The sequence below is a fragment of the Phasianus colchicus genome, chromosome 3 (genome assembly GCF_987193195.1).
Source record: "Phasianus colchicus chromosome 3, bPhaCol1.hap1.1, whole genome shotgun sequence".
Classification (NCBI taxonomy): Eukaryota; Metazoa; Chordata; class Aves; order Galliformes; family Phasianidae; genus Phasianus; species Phasianus colchicus.
The window spans coordinates 21,119,524-21,144,999 of record NC_143438.1 but is presented as its reverse complement, the minus strand read 5'-3'; the positions used below and the strand labels follow the sequence as shown (position 1 = coordinate 21,144,999).

The window sequence follows — 25,476 nt, the reverse complement described above, 5'->3', positions numbered from 1 at the left end:
GATTATGAATATTCCCACTGAAAGTTGCATTTTCATCATCCTCTTTTCCCAGTGATTTTTGAGACTATATCCAAATCTGTACACCTCAAGTACTCTGCTACAGGTTAAGAATTATTTCTGTGGCTAACCCTTAGCACCATTTTATAGAGTACACCTCTTGCATGAATAGCAACGTGTAAATTTCTATGAAATCACAGAAATTGTAACAATCAACCTGTCATAAATAGTGCTTATGAGATGGATGTTATCACCACAAAAAATGTTGACTTGCTGAACCTTCTTTCTAAACATTTTTTCTTCTAATCTATTCTTGTGCTGCGGAGAATTGTGCTCAGGAATATACGTTGGAAAACCATGAAGCCTAAAGATAAAGCCCAGAAAATACAACTGAAACAGGCAATATTCTTCTAAATAATAAGGTGAATCCACAAAGAAATATCTGCCTCCCTTAGTTTGTCTCCCAAGAAAAAATTAACATCAATAACTGCGTAGTTATTGGTTGAATGGAAACATTCGTATCTATATTACACCTCCATTAGTTTACTGGGCCAATACAGGAAAAAGCAATGAAAAAAAAAATTCAAATTCAGACGCGTGATTTCCTATGCAGCCTACCTGCTGAATCAGTTGCTGTTTAAAAAAAAAAAAAAAAAAAAAAAAAAGAATGACAAAAATATTATAAATTATAATTCACACAGTCAAAGAAATTGCATAAATTTGACACTCATTTTCACCACTCTCTCTGTGCTTAATAATTATGCTCAAAAATGTTTGAAAAGATTCAAGATCAATCACTGAAATACAGAAGGGCTTTTAATTTAAAAAGTATCCATTATTTTACCTCAGTATCATTATATTACTTCAGATTTTTTGTTTCTTTTAAATAATTAACAAATTGCACATAAGCAAACTGACACACTAAACTCATATAAAACCAAACATTCTTAAATGTTTAAAAACACTTTGCAGAATTTTTCAATTAAATCAAGAACATTGACTTCTGATGCACTGGCCAAAATCTGTTCTTACCGAGCTCTAAAAGCAAGTTATTCAATTTCCCTCACTGTTGTATTTCTATCAAATAAATTTATCAGAATGTAACAGGAATTAGAAAAAAAAAAAAAGTCAAAGTGTTGTCTTTAAATCTGTATTGGGGTAACAGAATTAGAATGTGATCCCAGCAGATTATGATCACCCCAGCCATCTTTGACAAAATAAAATAAAATAAAACCCTACACAATGCGATAAACGTGAATCTAATACCATCTGAAAGGAGTGTAGTGTACTTCACCATCCGTTTTCTTCCATCTCTCCTGTACACACACAAATCTCATTTTTAAAAGACGGCTGGTTGTAAATCTCTGTTTCAATAGGAGCTCCTGTCACAGTAACCTTTCTCCCAGGAGATTGTATGAATAATGCCGGAAAGTAATATTTTGCATGCTTGAACATAAAACAGTAATGTCAGTGGTAACATATGTCTTCTCTTCTTGTGGTCTACAAAATTCTATCTGTTCATATTCTGTGAATAAATTATAACTATAAATCTACATCTAAATATGCCAACCTGATCTTTATGATGGGTTTATAATTTCCCATCATCCACCTGTCATGAGGATTGCTCATAAAATTACCTTCCTCATCAGAGGACCAAAATTCTACATTGCAACTGGGACAGATACCTACTTGTTAGGACCCTGCAGGCATCAACACACCTTTATCACCCTGAACGGCCTCACCATGGAACTGGTGGGATCAGTCTGTTGAAGATGCTGGCTTCAAATTCCCAGGATAAATTCCTAGTGTAATTAGACACCAAGTGAAGAATCTAAGGTACTGACTATGGACAGACTGGCAATATATCACAGTGAAATTAAAAACTATGTATCTGCAGAAAATATCAAGGACTAAGAAGACAAAAGATGTATATATTCATTGTGAAGCTAGGTTTCTGGGAGAGGACAGAGATAAAATAACGTCATTTCTACTCACTGACGAAGGAATACATGTAAGAATTTAGGAAAGATGTTTTATCATCTACTGATCACAGATGTTGTGAATACCTTAAGACTTTCTCTACAGATAGGCATGTCTAGGATACCAGTAAATGTAAGATTTTGGTAAGATGAGCATATAAAAATGTCATTTAAATGTCCTGGTCAACCATAAAATAATATTATGTGATAATGGCAAGGGACATGTCTGCTAGATATCTAGTTGCCATTTGTAGGTGCAAATATTGTTTGAAACAATTAAAGGAAGGGCATCACCCTACTAAGCTGGAAAAAAAAAAAAAAAAAAAGTCGTCTATTAAGTGTAGCTATTACCATTTTGTAAAACTCATGCATCTTTATCCCTCTTCAATTCAATCAAATGTCCCAAAGTCAAGGTGATCAGTAATTGTGAGGAAATATCTTGGCAATCATTATGTAAACTAAAATCTTTAACAACCCATTAATGAAAAAATATTACAGAATTTTCACACAATCACTAGATGCAGAAAATTATAGAACACAGGTTGGAAGGTACCTCAACAAGTCCAATACTGTCTAGTTAAATTGATGTAAAATGAACATAATAAGAGGAATTGGGAAAAAACATAACATTTAGTCTTGCATTTAGAATACTTTATTCCACAGAATTAAAATAGCAATAAAGATGTAAAGTTCATCTTCCTAATTCAATCAGGGACTAAGCTTCTTCCCTACTGCACAGTATGCCAAGCAAATACACGTTTACCTCATTAACTTGTTAACACTGACTATAAAACTAGACAATGCACTGCACTGTGCATTTTCATCAGAACTGAACAAGGAAAGTAGAACTGACTCTTCCTTAAAGTTTCAGAGCTAGCTAAACAGAGGAAGATAGCCCCACTACATATGACATTTCTTCCAGATTTAATCATAATTTCCATCAAAGACTTCTGAATTCTGACACAGTACCTGCTGGTTAAATGAAATTAAATGAAAGCAATTCAATGATTAATGGAAAGTTTATTTCTAAAACCAACAGTATAAATTAAGATCCACTTACTAATAAACAGTGTTACATTGAATGCCAGCACCTAAAACATACACCAAGTTTAACTGAACGTTTTGATGCAGTTAATGCTTTAGTGTCTTTATTATGTTTCTATTCATCTGAGTTCTGAAATATGTCAAGTGCTAATGTAATGTCTCTGTTACTGGTATACTTCCAAACTTTAATCGTTCAATGAAGAATTGCCTACTGCTACTTGATAATGCCCTTTAGAACAAGGTAAAAAAACAATTGTAAATGCAAATTCCCCTCCCACCCTCTCCCCCCTTTTTTTTCTTTTTAATTAATTGTAAAGTCTTGATGAAGTTGAGGAAAAATACTAAAGATGTTTCAGGAAGAAGGTTTGAAATTATAAATATCAGTCAAGCACTATCTCTGTTCCTCAGAATAATGATACTGGGAACAGAAACATCTTAGAGATTTATTTCTTTATATGTCCAATCACAACTGGATGCAAGATCACAGAAAAATTAGAATGCTTATTTTGCAGTGTCCTAAGCAGTTGCCAAGAAACTTAGAAGTAGGGGGGGGGGAAACAAAAATCCCGCCAAGAAACCTGCATAACTGAAATTGTCATTATTAGTGCATTCGTAAAGAACCTAAATTGAAGTGTCAGCAGAAACTTAAAACAGAAAATTTAAAATACGTTATTATTTTCTATCAAATTAATGACTATTACAGTCATTGCTAGTTTCAGCATTATGACAAAATTATGTTTTCAAAGCAGCAAAACACAATCAATAAACTGGGAGTGCTCAGATAAAAATTCAAGAATGAAAATGAAATATTCAATATTTATGCGACTTTATTTGCAGACTGCATGTTGTATTTTTAAGTAAGGTCTAAGCTCTCTGCTTATACTGGTTATGTTACAAAGCAAAATAGATGCAGACCACAGAGTGAAACTGTAAGCACCATGATCTCTAATAGTCAGAGTACACACCACCTTTTACTTGACCTACTTCTAACCTCATCCTGCGAATGATGTGCCATAAAATAATGGAAAAACACAGAGAAATGTGCTTACAGAACACTTTTTTCACCTTATTATTCTGTGAGAGAAAAAAATGTTGAAAATGCTCAATGATGCAAAATCAAAAATGATAGCTGGTAAAGACAGATCTGCTTCAAACACACTCCTGCAAATATTTTTCTTATGACTAAAAGGTGAAATTTCAGAATGAACATTCAGAAACCTTTTAAAATTTGTATGCTAAGAATGATGACTTCGTTGGCTGACTTTTGTGTGTCTTTAAATGAAGCTTAAATCTGTGAAAAGTTGTCTGATACATACTTCAACTTTTTTTTATTTTATTTTTTTAACTGAAAGGACTGAAACCTGGCATTTTCTTAAGAGCAACAACAAAACACCCTTAAACTAGAAGTAACAGTTAATAATTATAATAAACAAACTATCTTTTTTTTTTTTTCTGACGATGCTTTCTTATACAATAAATCTTCATTTTTATATAAAATTGTAAACCTTGAAAGTTGGAAAACCAAAGATGTGTGTTACATCTTTCTGTGTCTGAATATCTAAGAAAGTTTATAATCTCAAAAGTCACATTACTTAGTATTAAACTATCAGTACATGCATACCTAGATTTAGACGAAAGAGTGAAAATGTTAAAATACATCACATTGACTATGTATAATCTCATGCATGCTTGAAGATTTTCTATTCTGTTCCTGTGAAGAGCATATTTGATATATAAAAAGTCAATTTACTTAATAAGCCTGAATAAAATATTAAGAAATGTTTGAAGTTTCTTTCCAAATCATAGTTAACACATTAATAAAGACAGCTAGGTTTTTTGCAAATGTTGGACACGTGAATATTATCTAAGGTCAAATATGTCTACCACAGAATAAATAAATTTTGAAAAATGTTTTACAATGGTGTTTTAATGAACTTTTTGTTATAGTGTTCTTTTCAACACAAAACCTAGTCTAAACTTTAAGGCATAAAAATTGAAGTCTACAGGAAATTCTCACCCATTTCAGCACATAACTTTACATCTTAACAACCTGACTTTAAAAACACAGAGTGGAAACCTGGAATGTATGCTAATAATATGCACATCAGAATAGCCCTGAGAAGCTTCAGATAAAAACTACCATATGAAAGCTACATTCCAAAATCCTCTAAATTCTTAAATGCAAAAGAATAATTCACACTGCAATTTGGCTGACATCTATTCTTCGTTTCTCAATCCAATCAATTTTGCCAAGAGTTACTTCAGAGGCATTCTCATTTGCCTTAGTTACGTGGTTTTGCATCCATATAGTTATGCTCCAGTCTGTCTATAGTAAACAAGAACACCCAACTTTGCACATTTCTAATTTTCAATCATACAAAAAATATAACCAATTCTATATTTCATATCACAATTTTCACTGTTATATGTGAAAATAAGATGTTTACACAAATGAAACAGTGCCATCTTGTGTATTAAGGATTTTCTCTCTTGTCAAAATAGGAATGTTCTCCCCTGGGGATGTTCATGGGGTTTTTGTTTGCGTATTTGATTTTTATTTATATTTTTATTATTCTTCCCTAAGAACGATATAAAGTGTTGTAAATAAAATCTGAAGTTAACTGAGGAGAATCATCACTCAAGTCATTCACAAACTTCTGTTAAAGTATCTTCTACTACAACATGCAAAATGAAATAGTTTTCATATGAAAGACTACAGGAAAGTATTGGCAGCCTGTAGTAGATACAGGCTGTAAAAAGAAACACTGAGTATTTGTAGCGGGTGATTCCTTGTTAAAAAGAAAAGTTGAGTATTTTAGAGATTGATTCCCTGTTCCCCTGAGACAGGAAGTCTCAAGAACCAAAAATCCAGCCATCTCAAGGGTATGTATAGCAACTGGGAGATTTCTTGCATCTCTCAAGATAAACCTACACTCTCTGCTCCTCTTTCTTCTCTGAAGTGCCTGTATGCACACATCATAGAGATTAACATAAGAACTAGAAATCCAAGAGTAGTGAGCTTGGATTCAACAAGGGGAAATCATGCTTGATGAATGTGGCAGCCTTCCATGACCAGATGGGTAGATGAGCGGAGAGCAGTGGATGTCATGTACTTTGATTTTGTGAAGCCTTTTGACATCATCTCACATAACATACTCTCAAATAAACTTAGGAAGTATGGGATAGACAAGTGGACAGTGAGATGGACTGGAAACTGGCTGACTGGTAGACCTCAGATGGATGATCAGTGTAGCAGAGTCTAGCTGAAGGCCTGTAACTAGCGGTGTTTCCCAGGGGTTGGTCCTAGATTTGAGTATCTTCAACAATGATCTGAATGGAGGAATAGAGTACACCTTCAGCAAGTTTGATGGTGATACTGAAGCTGGGAGGAGTGGCTGGCACACCAGAAGGCTGTGTTGTCATTCAATAAGGCCTGGGCAGGCTCGATAGTTGAGCAAAGAGGAACACCATTTGATTCAACAAGAGGAAGCATAGAGTCCTACACCTGTGGAAGAATATCAACACAAACCAGTACAGCTTAGGAGCTAATCTGCTGGAAAGGAGCTCTGTAGAGAAGGACCTGGTTGTCCTGGTGGACAACAGGTAGATCACGAGCCAGCAGTGTGCCCTTGTAGCTAAGAAAACTCAATTGTTTCCTGGGATGCATTAAAAAGAGTGTGGCCAGCAGGCTAAGGGAGGTGATCCTCCTCTTCTGCTCTGCCCTGGTGAGATTACATCTAGAATACTGCATCAGGTTCTGGCCTCTTTGATTTAGGAAGGACAGAGAATTTCTAGAGAAAGTCCAGCAGAGGGTCACAAAGATGTTTAGGGACCTGGGGCTGTTCAGCCTGGTGAAGAAAAGACTGAACGGGTATCTTATCAATGTTTACATAAAGAGAGTGTCGAAAGAATGGGATCAGCTCTTTTCAGTAGGTCCCAGTGAAAGAACAAGGGACAGTGGTCAAAAACTGGAACACAGAAAGTTCCTTATGAACATGAGGAAAACTTTATTTACTTTGAGGGACCCAGAGAACAAACTGCCCAGAGATGTCGTGAAGTCTCCTTCTCTGAAGGGATTTTCATAAGCCATCTGGATGATTTGCTGTGCAACCTACTGTAGAGAACCTACTTTAACAATGGGATTAGACTAGATAACCTCCAGAGGTTCCTTTCAAGCCCTATGATTCTGTAATCCTAGACTGCAGTCTCTCAGTACAATTGCTTTAATTTAGATTTGATGTATAGCTTTAAAAATATAATTGATATAGGTTTAATCTACTTCTGCCCAATGTCCTTGTGTACCTCAGTGAGTTCTCATTTTACAGTCTTAAAAAATATTGACGACCATAATTAAAATGAACAGTGTAGCTTACAAAATTGTATTGACAATTTATTGATAACTATAAGGATTTGTGTTATGGAATCATAAATAAAAGATACTATATAGCATTTTACTACCACATAAGATTGAGGAAGTAAGAAATGTAATTAACAGAACACAGTTGCAGTATCTTGAATACTAAAACAAATCAAACAAATCCCAAACAAGAACATTTTGTTTGACAGATACCAATAAGGATATAGAGTAATTGATAGCTCTGGAGCATCTCTTGCTGAATGCTTTGATAATTTAAAAGCTATGTAACAATATGTACTGTCTGTAATTTGATAGACATGCACAAAACATTGATTTAGCTGATTAAAGAACCATATTCTACATCCATAAAATTATTAATTCCCTCTGATTACTTCCAACTTTGCTTAGAAAAGCTGGCTGAAGGACACTGCTGCTTATAATACAAGCTCAATAAGCTCAATACTGGTAATAAATATGGATATACCTCATCCATTTCTGAAGTAGTCTGATATACTGTAATCATTCAAAAAAATTAGCATGTTCCAACCTTTTTGTACCTTGACACAAATATTGCAAAGCTTTTGATACATAGACATTTTTAGAAACAGCAGATAAACACAATTAATTACGCAGCTCTGTACTTCAGAAAGAGTAAGAAATAAAAAGCAATTATGAACCAAGTAATGTTTACATTAGGAATTAAAACTCTATCACAGATATAACCTTAGGAGTACTTCATGTCATTCAACTTCCTGTGCTGAAAATGATAGAAAAGTAACTTTTCCATTAAAGAAAAGCAGACAGCAGGTCTGGAGAAGCTTGCTTTTAAGTCAAATTTTTCAAGGCAAAGCTTCCACTAATTTTCTTACAGTTCATATGATGGGTAAGATACAAAAATAACTCACTGAGAAATAAAAGCCAAGTAGGGAAAATATGCAGATTGCTCTACAGCACAATCCACTCCACACCAATCCATTTCAGGACAATCATGATAAATCACAGATTCTTGGTATAAAATAGAAAAAAAATTACAAAAAATTGACTAACAATCTCCCAATGTTATATCTCTCAGCTTATGTAAATAAGTTCAATATGACATTGCATTTTAAATATATCATTGCGAAGAGCTTACTTGGTTTGAACCCTACTATTTGGAAGTCATAGAAATAAGAGTAATTCAGTTATCTGATAATTGGAATGACTGATTTGACAAACATCAAGCATAAATTAAAAAGAAAGTAGCTGCTACTCCACTAGCATGTAGAAACTGTACTCAGAATTCAGTTAACCTAACATGAAATTGAGAGTTTCATGTTACAGATATTAATGCACAGCTTCTTCTATACCAATTGCAAAATAAGATACATCACAATAATAAAGTGACAATGTTTTAAACATAAGTGCATACATGCAGCAAGGTTCTCAAAACATGACAGTCTAATACATTTCAACCAGTCCTTTGATATAAGTTTTTGATCTTGGTATTTGTTCTCTAATTTTACTAATATTTTATTTACTCACAATTAAATTACAATGAAAAATTAAACTGCCTACTAGTTACCTGCATTTTACATTTTATTATTTATTATTATTTTATAAGTAGTCATGCACAAGTGGACAACTTCCTTGCACAACTTATACACAACCTTAGTGATCCTGTACCTGGGACATCTGCTACTTAAAATGCTTTATATATATATATATATATATATATATATATATATTAACAAAACAGTACCAGCCATTCTCTTGAAATGAATCAAAAATATTGAAATGTATTTACAATTTCTCAAAAGTTGGCTATATCTTCATAACTTAATAATTTTCTCTCTTATTTGTCAGTCATGAAATAAAGCTTGCTGACAGTATAATTTTGCTGTAAAAGAAATTTGTGTAATCTTTGATTACCCAAGGTCACTTGCAAGTGATTCTTATGTAATTAATTTACACATGCACCATAAATATATAATTTTTTTTTTTACAATTATATTTTTACATCTTCTGTATCTTCCAAAATATTAAGGAATTCTCATCCTGAAAACTTAAGCAACTTGGAAATAAACTGTACTGTACTAAGTTAACATTATACAGATTACACCCATTTGAAAATATCTGACTCTGTATTTTAGCTGCTATAGTTGTGTCATCTCGCATATCTTACATGAAGATCTGGCACAAGCTGGAAGGATGTGACAGTACAGATACAAGAGAGACTGTAAAAGCTAATAGAATATATCCTTTGCTTTAAATTGAGTGCCAAATTATTTGTAGAATGTCTTTTCAATACAATATAAGAATGTGAGCCATCAAGAGAAATTCTATGCCTCTAACTAATTACCTACCTACATACACCTACTACACTCATTGGAATGGCAAGCAACTATCTTTTCACACACTTTCTAGGTCTAATCTTCAGTAAAAGCTTTTTTTTTTTTTTTTTTTTTTTTTTTTTTAAAGAGAGTTTTCAGCAGGAGTTTAGTAGAAGGGAAGGGTAAAATACATTTTCCATGTAATGGAAGTGTAATCTTCTTTTAGACACAGCATGCAAGTGCTGTGTTAACAAAATAGTGCTGCAGACATTCTAAAAACAGGTTTCAGTGCAGACTGTCAATGAGCCACACATTTCAGATGAAAAGGTACAGTAATACTAAAATGCACCTTAACTGAAGGAGAGAAATAAGTAATCCCATCTGACAATAGAAAGATATCTGAGTCATATTCTTCAGCTTACTGATTCTGTTTTAACTTCTAGATTTAATTATTTGCTAAAGCATAGCAAGGGGTCCGGAGCACAGGCCTTATGAGGAGCACAGAGGGAACTGCAATTGTTCAGCCTAGAGAAGAGGAGTCTCAGGGGGTGACCTTATCGCTCTCTACAACTCCCTGAAAAGAGGTTGTGGTGAGGTGGATGTCAGCCTCTCCTGCCATACAGCTAGTGATACAACTAGGGGGAATGGCCTCAAGTTGCATCAGAAGATATTCTGATTGGATGTGAGGGAATACTTCTCTGAGAGAGTGGAATGGGCTGCCCAGAAAGGTGGTGGATTCACTGACCCCGGAGTTGTTCAACAGTAAACATTGTACTAAGAGATACTGTTGAGTGGAAAATATTGATAAGTGGATGGTTGGACTGAATGATCTTAGATATCTTTCCTAATCTTGGTTATTCTATGATTATTTTATTAACTGTTAATATTGTTCACAGTCTAAGTACTAAAATTATTTTGAAACTTGTGAAATGTAAAGATCTGAAATAAATAGGACAACTCTCAAAGCCTAAGAAATTTGCTCATTAATTGCTGTAATGTCTTACAAAATACAGTAACCATTAAGAAGCCTCAAGAAATTACAAGGGGAATAGTATCCAGCTTTTCATCTAGACACAGACTGTTTGGAAAGCAATGCCTTTCTTTTTATTATGCTGGCCTATGACATCAGAGGTGGATGTTGGTCATATGGCAGTAGAGGTTGAACCATCCTACCAAGACTCCATTACATTTTGTTGCTGTGACAGATGGTAGGAGAGGGGCAGATTGACAGAGTTCAAAATACTAAGAAAGGGAAAAACTAGCAAGAAATCTTTCTGTGAACTAATACTTTTTGCCACACCAATTTATATCAGTTATTATCTATCTTTAAGATGTGCCACCAGCTTAGATGTCACAAAATCAACACATAACTCCTTTAGAGTTTAGATTGGTCATCCAGAATTCAATATATTTTTTTCTTGAATTACCAACCTAATATTCATTGGTATAACAAGTAGAAAGCAAATAGATGTATACAAAAGTAATAGTTCACCTGCAGTTTTTAAAATCAAGAAAACCAACTAATAAAAAACAAAAGAAAACAAATTCCAACAAGATCAGTAACAGATACAACCTAGTTAAAATGGAAATACAGTACTAAAATTTACTACTCTTTTGTTATTAAAATTTCATTATTAAAATACTGATCAAGGATTATACATTGTATATTATACCAAGTATAATCCTTCTTTAATCAAGTAAAAAATAACTTGTGTCATGCATGTTTTCACTATATTACATATCATTCAAGGTAAGTGTGTGAAAGCCCAGAGTTATAAATGACCATAAGTGACTTGTTCTGAGAATTACCACTTGTGATTATTAAAATGTGACAAGGAAAAGTCTGACAGTAATGTCAATGCTTTGCTTCTGTTACCTGGTCTCTTCAGCTCTCCTAAAGGAAGTCTACCTCAGCAAGTCTTCCAGATAGTATTGAAAAGCATGATAGTGAGAATATGACAAATTGCCAAATCCTCATTTCTATTATCTACTTATCCATGTACATATCTTCAAAAGTGATCAAGAATTTGTAAGTAAATGTAGTTTTCTATCTGTATAAATTAACCCTAATTTATAGAATTTCTGCTTAAGTCAAGGGTCTATTGATAGCACGTAGTGGATACAATTCTAGCAACATATAGTATAATGGCCCCATCCATTTTTCAGGACCCTGAAAGCTTATTTCAAACTTGAATGAAATCAAATGGCATGAGCCAGGATACATAATTTTTTATCTTCTGGGCTTTCACATACTTACCTTGAATGGTAAGTTCAATATATGTAATATAAATAATAATATAAATAAAATGTAATATAGTGAAGATAAAAAAAAATACATTTATCAGATATGTTCTGGTATACAGCAGTGGTAAATACATTTCCTTAAATGCAATTAGGTGCCATATTTGGCAGCTAAGACCTCTCTAATTAATTTTATGCATCATGTTACTGAATATTTAAGGAAATCTTTCATACTGATACTTTCATATCAACTACATTTCCAAAGCATGCATTCTTGATGTTTGAGGTATCCATTGTCTCCTAGAGCTGCTGCTGCAACAAGGCTAGGGTTACACATAGACCATTGTATCCATCACCCCATATCCTGTGTACAACACTGAACAACATCCACACATGGCTGAAAGGAAATGTAAGAGATCAGTGCACATAACATTTGATGGGGAAAACAGTAAGGAAGATGGAATCAGGCTCCTCTCAGCAATGCCCAGTGACAGGACATTTGGCAATAGGCACAAATTGAAATACAAGAAGCCATCTTAAATATAAAAGTAATGTTTTACTGTAAGGGTTATTGAACACGAGAACACACTGCGGAGCTATCCATATCCCTGGGGATATTTTGAATCTGCCTAGACAACCTCAGACAACCCGCTCTTGTTGACCCTACTCTGCTCTTTCTATTGGACTTCTCTTCCTCCTTATGTACTTTACAGGTAGTTTGTGTTTTATTGTGACTAGTAAGATTCGGCAAATTAGAATACTTTGCACAGCAAGAACTACTGAAGCAATAGCAAACAGTTCCCAGCCTAATTACCTTGCTAGAGGAGCTTTTCAAACCAGTGAAACAGTGTTGCATTCCTTCTCCAATACAAATTCCTTCCGCAATCTTCCAACATAACATCCTTCAGAGTAAAGAATTGTGAATTTAGGCCTTAATTATGTAATTTTTTGGGAAAAAAAAATGACAAAAGCTTGTCAGTTAAGATTTGTCTTTAATCTTTCTTACCTCCTTAATTCAAGAAAACAGAATGTCATTGTTTCAAAACTGAGATACAAGGCAATATCTCTTGGTAGCTTATTAACAAAGCTTTTGCCTTGTTAAAATATTTTTCTTCTTTTTCTTACACTGAAAGCCTTTTTAAGATTCAGTGAATTGTTCGCAATGAAATAGATTTACACCTCACCTCACCATGCTTTGAAAACTGGCTAGTATTAAAACTATGGATCAGAGATAAACAGCAGTGTTTCAAGTCAAAAGGAAGTGCCTGGTGAATGCTACTGGAGTGAGTGCTAGGTCATGTTTTAATTAAATTTCTCATTATTGATCTGAAAAAGTATATAAAGAGCATGCTAATGAGATTCACATGTCTATGCTGGAAGGTGTCACACAATCTAAACAACACAGACGTTGGGAATGTGTGGGAAGAAAGTCTCCTATCCTCGATTTTAAAAAAATTCCATTATCTAACAGTTCTTTTGTTTGTTTTTAAATCAAGTCCAGAAGGAAGATACTACAGTATTTTTCCAACAGAAATGGGAAGCTTTCCTAATGAAAGATATCCTAGAGACAGTGGTAGTGACCAAGTTAGACAGGACTTTAGACAGGACTTTTCAGTACTGTTATATTCAGAGGTAGATGTAGCCCAGATCACAATAGTGAGGATAGAATGCTCTATCATAATGTATCTGAGACTGTGTGCACCCTAACAGTGTACTACTGTGCAGAGATTAGCCTCCACCCAATCACAGAACCACTTAGACTGGATGGAACTCCCAGAGGTCCACATGATTTAACCTCCACTGCCCTCTTTACACCCTACCCCACCAAAAATAGATCAAATATTCACCACAGTAACCAAAGGGAAAAAAAATACTCATATGCAAAAATACTCATATGCATGGGCGTATGAATATTGGCACAGTATTGCCTAACAAACAAGTCATTTTAGACAATTCAGCAAATATATATATATATATTAATTAATTGAGATGGTTTTTTAATAGCCAGGAAAATGGTTGAGTAGAGAGATAAGAGTAATTGAGAAGTAAGGCCTTTTTTTTTTTAAAAAAAAAAAAAAGAAGTCTGACATTTAAAATAAAATCACTGAATTCTGAGCATCTCCGGTGGGATACAGATTTTCAACCTCCTTTCTCACTGTATAAGGGAAGCACCAGATGCTTTTAGGAATGAGTTCTCAAATATGTTTTAACTCTATTGTTAGAGAAATGCTGTGGGAATGGTAAAAAGATGTTTTTAAGGGTTAGGTGAAAAATGCATGCTCCACTCGTGCAGCTTGTCTACAAAAATGCTAAAGGTTCAGAATCAAGCCAAAATCAAATATGGACATCCTAAACTACTGGAGAATAAACAGAGCTTCTATGTTTCCTCATCAGATCTTTATGTTACCCATATACGCTGTTAAAACTGATGGAGAAAATTGGAACTAACTTTAGTCAAAGGCAAAACTTGCTGGCCCTTTCCTTTCTACAACTTTCCACAAGTGATAAATTAAAAAAATTCCAAATTGCCCACCCAGAGACGATCAAAGCAGAGATAGGAAAAGATGCAATAAGTACAAACTGGAACATACAAAGTTCCATACAAACATCCAAAAGAACTTCTTTACTATGAGGGTGACAGAGCACTGGAACAAGCTACATGGAGAGAGAGAGTCTCTTTCTCTGGAAATACTTAACACCTGCCTGGATGACTTGCTACAAAACTTACTGTAGGAAACTTGCTTTAGCAGGGGAGTTAGACTCTATATTCTCCAGAGGTCCCTTCCAATCCCTGTAATTCTATGAAAGGCTACCTGTTTTTAAAAAGAAACTAAGCAAAGGTCTTATAATTCGGCTCACATTAGTATTTCCCATTGAAAAAAAAAAAAAAAAAAAAGAATGTGAAATATCCTAAAGCTCATGATAGTTTCACCAGTATTTACAATAATATATACACCTTTACATTTAACTTGCTGAAAAATAATAATGAAGGCATTATATTTTTTATGAACTTTTATTAACTATACTGATTTAATAATGTATGTTTATTTCTAGTACACACGATGAAAATGAATTTTGAAATTTATTGTTGGGTACAGTTTAAGCAGTTTCCTTCATGCTACAGGAGTGTGATTGAGCTTAATTTACCTTAAGGAGAAGTTAAATTTCTATAACCTATGCAGTTCTGTTAATGCCTTTTCCTAATCAGGAATCTTAATGAATTTCTCTTTCTACTACTAAATTACATGGATATTCATTTAATTATGAGAGCACATATTAAAAAAAATAGAGTGTAAGTGAACTTTCACTTAACTTTAACACTGCTTGAAAACCATGGGTGTCAGAGATGAATTACAAGTATTCAAAGCTTCAACTTGCTTTGTTTAGAACTGCTAGGGCCACACTATTAAGAAAAAATACAATGGAAAAACTCTCAGGATTTGAAAAGCTATGAAACTGTGGCCAAATTGTTATTTAGTCTTCTGAGACTGTCAACCATTGATTATTTAATATATCAAAATTCAAAAGGTTTAGGCAATTAAAACTGTCATGTTGCAGAGTTTTCTTATCGCATGATGAAGACCAAATCAAAAGATAAAGTTATCAGACACAGACAACAATGCACACACTGCAAGTGTTGTCTGCAGACAACACTAAGCTGAGCAATGCAGTCAGTACACTGGCATGATGGGAAGCCATCCAGAGGGACTTGGACAGGCTAGAGAAGTGGGCCCACGTGAACCTAATGAGGTTCAAAAGGCCAGGTGCAAGATGTTGCATGAGCCAGTGTGTGCATGCAACCCAAAAAGCCAACTATATCCTGGGCTACATTAAAAAAGGGGTGGCCAGCAAGGAGAGGGAGGTGATTGTCCCCCTCTACTAAGCTCTTGTGAGGCCCCATCTGGAGTACTGCATCCAGACCTGGAGCCCCCAACACAAGAAAGACATAGAGCTCTTAGAACAGGTCCAAAGGAGGGACACTAAGATGATCAGAGGGCTGGAGCACCACTTCTAAGAAGAAAGGTTGAAGGAACTGGGCTTGTTTGGCTTGGAGAACGCTCTGGGGAAACCTCATTGTGGCCTTCCAGTACTTGGAGGCAGCATATAAACAGGAGGGGGAATGACTATTTACAAGGGTAGATAGTGATAGGACAAGGGGGAATGTTTAAACTGAGATAGGGGAGGTTTAGGTTAAATATTAGTTGGAACTTTTTTGTTTTGTTCTGTTTTTTAATTACACAGAGTGGTGAGGCACTGGAACAGGTTGTGGATACCCCATCTCTAAAGACATTCAAAACCAGGCTGGACGTGACTCTGGGCAGCCTGGTCTTGTGACTGGCAACCCTGTACATAGCAGGGTGGTTGAAATTAGATGATCATTATGGTCCTTTTCAACCCAGGCCATTCTATGAGACAGACAGTCAATTTTCTGTAGTTTGCAGGGTACAAAGAGTGGAGACATTGGAAGGACTGTGCTGTGCCCAGTATACAAAAAAGATGTAGGTCTGCAAACTAAGGAAAATTAACAACAAAAATAAATAGGTATATAGATAATAACCCCTTTTCTCAATCATAAAAGCTGACTATCCATCATTTGCTGTTAAGGACCTTACCTGTGTTACACATTCCCTGAAGAACATTGAATGCTACTTGAAAACAGTATAAAAATTCTTTCAGCAATTTACTTTAGATAGATGGCTATTTTTCTTCCCTCAAAATATTTCACGTGTAACATTTAGTCAGCTGTCAATTATTGGTGAACTCACAAGCTATTTGGGTTATAGAAGTAATATGTTTCTACAGCAAAAATGTGTATCTGAAGCGAGTGCTGTACTGAGGATGTTTGTGTTCTGCCCCCATCTGTTTTACCAAACTTCTCTTTCTCATTTACGTCTTGTGCATTAAAGCTTTTAAGAACGCATTATTAACCATGCTTCTTTCTTAATCTGTATAGATCTCCTTCTTAATTGCCTTTGAAAATAAGAACATCCAGTCTCCCCAGAAATATGGTCTGTCACCTTCTGTCCCCAAAACAGTCACAAATGTCTGATGAAAAAATTATCTCTTATGATACTTATGTAAAGTATTATAATTATTACTATTTTAAAAACTAGCTTTAGAAACTTGAAGTAAAAGCCTTGCATCACACTAGAGATGATCTCATTAATATTCAGTGAATGTTAATATTAATAGAATAATTCCTGAGGAGTAATTCATTATTGTGAAACTAGCAATTCAGATTTGAACTACAGGACCTTATTAACTGCCAATATTCAGCATAAATATTTTAGGGATTACACGTGTCTTTGAATGACAACACAATATTAAACTTCATGCATAATTTTTTTCCCGTTCAACACTTTGATGATGTATGAGCCTGACTATGAAGACAATTACTTTTGTGTCTTTGGTTGCTTTTCTTGAAATCTGAGGTCCAGTTGAACTCAAAGACACTAAGAGGAGGAGTTAGAATTTGTGCAATTGGGTCAATGATTTGTACTTTACAAAGAGCAGCAACTACTTCACTGCTAACACACAGAACACCACCAAGCTGAACATGGAGTGTCCTAATCCAGCCTTCATGAGAAATATTTTGGAACTAAAACATGAAGAATTAAAATTCCCTGTGCTCTCTAAATACGTATGAAATGAGTGGAAAAAAAAAAAGCTCCTTACTGGTGCTATCCTCAAAATATGTAAAACTGCTCATGCATATATCACTGGTTTCATTCAATTAGAAAAGGCAATAAATTATTCAGTGAGCATTTTGGCCTTTTTAAGAAATAAAAAATGCAGAAAATATAGGTAGTGCAAGACCTTAATGGAAGTGCTATTTGTGGGATTATACCACCACTCTGGAATCTACCCTTACAGAAAAAAAAAAAAATGGAAAACTGTATGAAGAAGTAGTCCCATCCAGTGTAAAAGGCATTATTATTCATGATGAGTCAGGGAAACCTAAGAGCTGCTAAGATGCTATAACACTGTGTTTGCACACGCATTCTGGAGACCTGGGCTGATAATGGCAAAAGCACACAAAAAATGCAATGAAGAAATATCAGGAGCTGTGCATGAGGGTGAGATCTGAGAAATAATCCTCACATAGGGAATATAAAGATGGACTGATGAGGAGACTGGAGCTCAGCGAGTAGATAAGATCCCTTTTAAAAAAAAATAGAAATAGTCATTGTAAAAGGCAGTTTAAAAAAAAAAATGTGCATATGCACATACAAAGAAACACCTGCCTGAAAGTAACAGACTGCTTTCTTTATTTCTGAAATATTAGCACAAGGTCTCCTGAATAAAGTTTTGTAAAAGAAGAATAAAATCACATCTGAGCAGACCAAGAGATATTGATGACCAGCAAAGAACAATGATTCTCCCATTAGACCACACATGCTTCAAATGCGAAGGATGGTGAAAAGAAAAAAAAAAAACATCTCCCTGTTCAGAATTTAAACATTTGAGGAAAAAAGTCAGGGTTAACGTTTTCGCAAAATGGTCCTGTATATTTCTGAATCTTACAGCAATGGAACTAACAGTGACACCTGTATAGCTCTTCTTGTGAAGATAACATTATTTAAACTCTCATCTTAAAAGAAAAATATCCAAACATTTGTATTACTTTCATCACACTGTATGAAGCTTGGTACTTATTCCAGTACTTTACCCATTGAAGCTGCTGTATGACTGGAAGTTCTGAGGAGCAGCTGTCTCAAAATCCAACTTTCAGCTCTCAGTTTGAACTCCAGAAGGAAGAAGTAGGATAGAACTTCTGGCTAATGACAAGTATGATGATTTTCAAACACTGTTATTATCTGCTATTTTTTTCCTCCAATATCAAGAATTTCTAGAAAAAGCATATTGCTGAGAAATGCATGCAGTTTTACAAGAAGCTGTTTTACAGTGTTTTATTTGAATTAATTTCTGCTTTCTCTCCCTCAACTTGAGGAAAACTGTAACTTATGAGATTTGATACATTCAGATCTACTGGTGAACCACTGGCTAATGAAGATTTTCATCTTACTTTAAAGATGAGCACAAAAATTCTGATGACTCCAGCCTTAACAATCAAATGGATGCAATCCATTTTTGTTTTAAATCCCTGAGATACACTTGGTGTCTAGTTTCTGTTTCTTCCCTTGTCAGATCAGGTTGTAATAAACCATTCATTTTATTCCTTACAGTTTCTGCATCATTTTGGATTAGAGCCTGGACTAATGCTATGCTTGTTCTTAGTGTTTCTAAATCAAAACTATGCATTTGATTTCCATTTTGTTTGGAGGAGCACAGTAGCAAGATTTCACAGGACATCCCTGCTATCTCCTCGAAGTTGAACACAAAGAATTCTCTACAGAAATAACTTGAAAATCAACACAGTTAAAACAAAATCATGTCAGTGTACTTCAAAAGGCTCAGAAATAAATGGCAAAATATATACAACTGAAAACTAGTATGAAATAACACCAAAATATTTCCACTACCATACATAATTCATTTGAAAATATATATATATATATTTTATAGTCAACTGTTACTTATTGCAGAGATATGCATGAAGGTTTTCCTCAGCTGCATTAATGAACAGGAAAAATGACATGTGAGATAAGTTTTAACTAAGTTTAAACAAATCTCTTACACCATTATCATCCACCAGAAAATTCAACAAGTTTCATTGCTTTTGTTCTCATAGCCTACTCTTGCCATTTCCAGAGCCATGCCCCTCACAACCTATTCTTCAGTAAAGATCACCTCACAACAGACAGCAGTTACTCTCACTATATATTAGATAGAAAAATAGTGTAAACTTCTTTAGTCTCATTTTTTAGCAACAAGTTATTCTATAATCACAGAAGTCATGTTCTGAGAAACCTATGTATCAAAATGTAAGATTTCTGGGAAAAGCTTTTCACATTTTTAAAGTAGTCAATCTTTTAAATAAAAATCAGAGTTGTGTAAATATCATCTCCAAAATGTAAAATAAGGTTTGAAAGGTAAAAACAAAGGATTAAAAAACAGGAAGAGCTCCCTGAGAACAAAGTAATAAGTTGTTATAACTGCACAATACAGCAGCTCCCTTGTAAAACATTTCACAAAGCTAAGTTTTGAACAACTGATGGGTTGCATAGTACTCCTCAGGAAAAAAAAATAACAACTTATTTCTTCATTCTGAAACATGGCAGTGGTTTCTGAATGAACAAGCACTATTCTTATCCGTGTCTCTTGCTGCATTTATAAATATTTCTATCCACAGAAAGTTCATAAGACAATCTTCTCATCTTTCCATTTCATAATGTCTTTGAATTATATGTTTTTTTGGTCATTCATTGTATTCCCCTTATGCCAAGGTCTCCGTGCATTTGGTCAGGCACCATTATAGTCTCTTCCTTGCATCTCAGGTTTTTTTTTCCCCTCTCTAGCATTTTGCCTTCACTTTCGTGATTAAGAATTTGAAGAACCCCATCATTTCACATCTCAGCCTAGTACTGCTTTTTTAGCCTATTACTGCTTTTTTAGACTAACCTCCTTCATACATTAGTTGCAAGAATAACCACATTCTTTGCAAAAATTCTCTCAGCTCTTCCTTCCTGTTAGTTTTCATTTCCTGACAAATATTTTATCCAGTGTCAAGTCTACAACTAATTTAGTTGGTTATTTTTCTGTGTGAACATAATCCCCACTAGAGAATGAAGGAAGGAGTGACATCACCTACGAAGTTAAGTGCTGATATCAGTCAATCCTGCGACCTAATTACAGACCCATTAAAATTGACACAGAACACACATGAAAAGAAACAGATAGTTTGTGTACTGCACATATTTCCTTCCTGGCTTTCCCTTTTTCCCCCTCAAGGTAATTGTGTGCTATCTATAGATAGTTGGAATGTTATCAGAAGAACTGGGACAGTTTCAGCATTTGAAAATGAATCCATTAAACATAAACAAAAATATTCCACTGAGTGTGAGCCAGGTCTGTGTGTAATTTTAGAGTATTTGGAAGAAATAAAGTTCTCTATTCATCATCAGGCAGTTTTACAGGTTTATTTAAACACTATTTGAACCTGACTTCCTTTTAAGGGGAACACATGTCACTGTAAGAAACATACCAATTACTTTTCCTTCTGAAGAGACATTTCTTAATCCCTATTTTGAGAGAATTAACTACACTACATCATTTAGCTGTTCCATAAGCACTATGTGTAAAATAAAACAAAAGAAATAAAGAAGAAAACCAACTAGAAGAAATAAAAAAATTCTAGACTTGTGTGGAAGAATAATTCACATTGCAAACCCTCAAAACTGCAGAGATAAAAAACTGTAATCATTTTGAATGATACAAATCCAGTGAAAATTGGTAGTAGACATTTGAAGCTGTGTCCTTCTTGATCTGTCATATTTTGAATATTCATGTAAACAAAATTAGACATCACGCAAATACAAATAGTAGGGTAGCAGGCACCGGAATGAACCAATTGTAATCAGACTTCAAGGAACAACATGACCTACCCGTACTGATTAGATCTCATCAAACCTATGATTTTCATGCAAGAAATAAACCCATCTCTTACTCTGCAGCTGCTTCAAATGAGATGACTCCTGCAGCTGAACCACCATCACAGCCTTTGCCCTACCATGGAGAACTGGGGCTCTGCTGGCCCCCATCCTCAGGACCTGGTTTCATGAGAAGGCTTCAGCAAGGCCTGTCCAGCAAACAGGTACACACTTGTCCTTATCACTGAGCCTCCCTGTAGCCCCAGCATGCAAAGAGGCCTCCCAGATTCTGCAACCTGAGGCTGGTAGCTCAGCCACTTCTACCAGGAATCCTAAGTAGTCCTTCCTTTGAATACACAGTTTATACTCTTCCCCTTTTTGTACAACTTCTAGCTCCACCAGCTGTCGCATTTCACATGTAGCCTTGTTATTCTATTATCATAACCCAGAATAGAAAACACATCCCACTGAATTCACACAGAAAAACAAATCTTATGAGTATTCAGAGCTTTTTCTTATAGGATCATACAGGCTACATGGAAAGAAGCTGAGACTAAATTAGCTAGAAGCATACATAACACTTAGGTTTTTTACTATGAGAGGCACAACTAAAAACAACAGGTAGATTTCAACTAAGGCAACAAGGTAACCTGTCCATCAGGCAAATCTATGAAGTGACAGAACCACTGAACAAATCATGATTAAGTAATCCAGCAGGATTGAATGAGAAAGGCTAGACATGTGAAGTAAAGTAAACAAAACATACCAATTTGTCTGGTGCTTTATAATTCTCTCTTCACAACTGAAAGTGAAGATTTATATAGAAGCTTAATTATCTAATAGAACAATTTTTGAGAAAATAGAGGAATAAGATTAGACAAAACATCAAATTTACAAGTCTCTACTGATCAAATAGTGTTAAATATTATACTTGCTGTCTTGCTTCAGAAAACCTAGTGAAATGAAATTTTCTTCTTTAAAAAAAAAAAAAAATGTAATGGCTGAATAGAATAATATTGCCTTTCCACAATTCTGAAAGCTACATACATTTAACGCTGAGGCTATGAGTTTCTATCCTTAGTCCACAAACCAAATACAATTTGTGAGACAAACTGTGCCCTAGAGAACAAGTATGTATCTCAATAAAAGTCATGAAAAGACAAAAGAGATTTATTATTTATCAACAAGCGTTTCTCTGAAATGTCACTGACATATATGCAGAGACTCATCTAAGATTCAAGAACAACTTACTTTCTTTTCTGATACAAAATTTAGATTTGCATCCAGATAAGAGAACAATAGGTTAAATGTGTATTTGCTGATTTCTCCCGGGTCATTTATTACAGTACCTCAAATACTGTTTCTGCAAGGAAATAAGATTAGCATTAAAAGAGAAGTTCTTGTGGTTAAAAAGGCAGGAAAGTGTTCTGAATTGTGAATGACATCATACAAAAATTGTTCAGAGGACTCAACTTTTAGTCTCCAAAGGCCACAAACCTGTTATTAAGCACCTAAAAGCAAAACAAAAAGAAAGGATCCTAGAGATCAACTGTCTTGGACAGGCACAGAGTTGTTAAAGGAAGCTGAAATAAATATGGCCTTTCAGGGAGGAAGAAAGTGATTTATTTTTTTTTTACTGGTATTGTGGTAATTTTGGATCTTTTTGGTTTTGATACTTTTTTAAGCAGAAGGACATTTTTAACTAAAATGTGTTACAGTAGTGGCTTGCATTATTTAATAGCCCATGAGAAGTCTGCGTCATTAGTTAAAATTTCCATGTGGTTTCCTGCCGAGTAAAAAATTAACTAGTCTACAAAGATTTGATGGGAACATACACATAACGCAGCCTACTCTGAAGAGATGCACATTTGGCAAAAAGAAACAAGATTCTGAAGACAGAAAGAATCATAAGCAGTATTTTTGTGGAAGGAAAATGTCTTCAAGAGAAAATAAGTTATCCTTTGAAACTGCATATATTATTACAATGCAAAAACTATGGTTGGAAGAAGTTCCAAAAATGTAACCCAGGCATAAATATTTCCTAATTGTAATCAAAATATTTCTGCACTCCAACATTTTTGACAGTATGAAGAAAATTATTTGCTGTCTGTTCTTAGGTTAACAATCCTGAACAAAGGAAAAATTAAACCTAAAACAAAATTAGCATCAATTTGATTAATTAAAAGTACATTTACAATCATAGAATATAAAACTTACTGACTTCAAACAATTCTTGCAACTGATGAGCAATTAGAGAGGCTGGTTTTAGACTTGCATAAAAGCAGTTCAAAAGCAGATGAATTTCCTGAGTATGACCTCCATTATTCAGTCAGCCTACAGATGACTTTCTGTTGCTTCTTCTATTTAATTATTTGTAAATATTTTTATTATCAGACTTTCCATTATATCAAACTGAGAAGTGTTTATTATACCTATTTAGAACACGGAAATGCAAATTGCACACAAAATGGGAAGAGCTTACAGCTTCCCCCCCCCCCAGCAACTACGGAACACAGAAATCTGTAAATGAGAAGTCAGAAAGAAGATAGAACCTCTAGATTTCTTAATTTGTATTTGACTATCTAGTTTTGTATATAGAAATATAATATAGCATCAGATAAAAGAAAAGCAAATTTTTATCTAATTAATTCCCCATGCTTTTCAAAAATAGGAGGGGGAAAAGTCGTATTTTGAAATCTATTTTCAAAATAAGTATTTCATGTTTGAAGATGTGAAAAAGTCACTAACATTCAAAAGCACTTAACAATACTCATACAACAGCAGGAATAATATATGTTTAACAGCAATTTTTAAATGAACATACCTCAAAGACAGTCTCTTAATTCTTCTGAAGAATTACTAGCTCAGCTGCCTTTTTGTCTTCCCGTCTTGAATTTGTTGTGTAACCTAGGAAAAATAAATCTCAGCTTACTTTCAAACTGAGAGCATAAGGCTAGATCCAAGGAAGGAAAAAAGTTAATAGCATTGCTGTTAATTCCTCTGTAATCCTACCTCATTATCTTAAGCAAATAAATTTCCGAAAAGGGTTGCCTTATTAAAAGCGAATTAGAAAACTGAATGTCATCTGGGCAGTGAGACTTTCTCTTAAAATGCAAACTACAAAGAAACTCATATACAGAGCACTACAGAAAAAAATGCTACTATCAGGCAATCTTCATAGCAGATCTTCAACAGATGTGTATGCAACTATGATTTCACAAATTCATAAAATAAAACATGTCAAAATCATTTACCACTAACTTTCAAGTGTCTAAAGAAATATGCTCAATTTAAATTCTACTAAATAACATTATAAAAATATGTGAAGTGTAGCAGGAGTGGATATCGAATTTTCAATCCTCCTACTATGCACACCATCATGTGTGACTTGCCAAGGAAAATTATAAAAGAAGAAAAGTTGTTTTTATTTTGTCAAATAAATTACCTACAATTCAAGAGGTACAGCCCCTAGGTACTTCTTTACATTCCTTATACATTTTTAGAATTTCATTCAAAAGGCATAAAGGAGAGAAAAAATAGTGTGTGCTGTAGAGAAAAAATTAACAGGCTGCTGACAGTTTTGTCATTGTTAGAAATTGATTTTTATAAATGTTTATCACTTGTAAGCTTCATTTCTCAATACCTTAGTTAAAAAACAGATAACATAGGCTATCATATCTAAAAAGTTCAAAATGAAGTGTTAGAACAAAGATCTTTTTATTGAGAATCAACCACTTCACTAAAGTTGACTTAAAGGAAGCATAACAGACAAGCGTAGAAACCAATTGTCCATTTTATTTTTTAGCTTCAGTGATACTGAACTACTCAGCTTCACTTTATAAAGCTATTCGTAACTTCTGCTAAGGACTACTTACTTCTAATTGCCTTGAACATCTGTATCATTGCAATGGAATTATTTTAACAGAAAACAATACAAAGCACAGCTTGCTGGAAGAATATGCAATGATAGCAAAACCATATGAACCCATCTCTTGAAGATGACGATTACTGAGACCTTATAAGATTTCCTTATAAGAAATAACTAATGAAGATAGTAT

The 25,476-nt window shown here is 34.4% G+C and overlaps 1 long non-coding RNA gene across 1 annotated transcript in view; it reads left to right on the top strand.

Moving 5' to 3' along the window:
- Positions 1–25,476, top strand: part of LOC149918446 (uncharacterized) — an 80,434-nt gene that overhangs the window by 27,207 nt on the left and 27,751 nt on the right. The window contains exon 3 of the long non-coding RNA XR_016465042.1: positions 21,503–21,642. This is a non-coding gene — a long non-coding RNA (uncharacterized LOC149918446). The remainder of the gene's footprint in view (positions 1–21,502; positions 21,643–25,476) is intronic.